Here is a 931-nt window from a genome sequence, read left to right on the forward strand (position 1 = left end):
GTTTGTTTCCCCTTGTCTTCAGCTTTCTTTCCTCTGCTTGTACATGACTCCCTGGGTGACCCTAGGAAACCCCAGCCCTCTCAGAGCCTCAGCTTCCCCATCTGAGAAAGGGGGGAGTAGAATCATCATAGAATGATCATTTATTGAGGGCTGAGTACATGTCAGAAGCTACACCAAGTGTTCTGGGTAATAACAAGACGATTATTACCAATGATATTTAAAGTAAAACATAGTAGCTGCTATTTCTTGTGAGCCACTGCTAAGCTCTTTCCCCTCAAAATGGCACTGGCTCTGTCTGTGTACCACCGAATCCGCAGGACCTAGGACAGTGCTCAATAAATACACATTGAATAAAACCTCACAGCAAACCGAGATAGGCGTTCTTATTTCCATATAGCAGATAAGGAAACCAAAGGTTCAGAGAGGTTAAGTGACTCACTCCAGGTCACACGGGTACTAAGTGATGGAGATAGTACTCGAACCTAGGTCTGACTGTTTTCAAAGCCCCAAATCACAATCGGTGGTGTGGTGATGAGCCAGATCCAGGGCTTCCCAGCTGACTGTGGAGACCTCCCAGCTGTGTGAAGTTGAGCCATCATTCTGGCCTGCCAGCGTTCTGAAGGCACTGGCTCCCCTCGCTGGGAGGAAGGGTGCCCTTTCTTCCTTCCTTCCTTTCATTCATTTATTTATCAGGCCCCAGGGTGGTCCTGATGCTGTGGAGAAGCTGGTCCCTCCCAAAGTTTCTGGTGGCCTGCTTTACTTGTTGTATCTTCTCTTAAACTGGGCCCCTCCTCCAGCAAGCCCCCTTCCTCTGCCTATGAGCCCCCTTTGGGCTCCAGTCCCCACCTCCAACCCCTTTCTCTTCCTCGATGGGCAGGCAGGAGCCTGCAGCATCTGGGGCACATCCTTTGTCTTGTTCACCTGCCTCTCC

The sequence above is a fragment of the Lipotes vexillifer genome, unplaced genomic scaffold (genome assembly GCF_000442215.2).
Source record: "Lipotes vexillifer unplaced genomic scaffold, Lipotes_vexillifer_v1.1 scaffold426, whole genome shotgun sequence".
Classification (NCBI taxonomy): domain Eukaryota; kingdom Metazoa; phylum Chordata; class Mammalia; order Artiodactyla; family Lipotidae; genus Lipotes; species Lipotes vexillifer.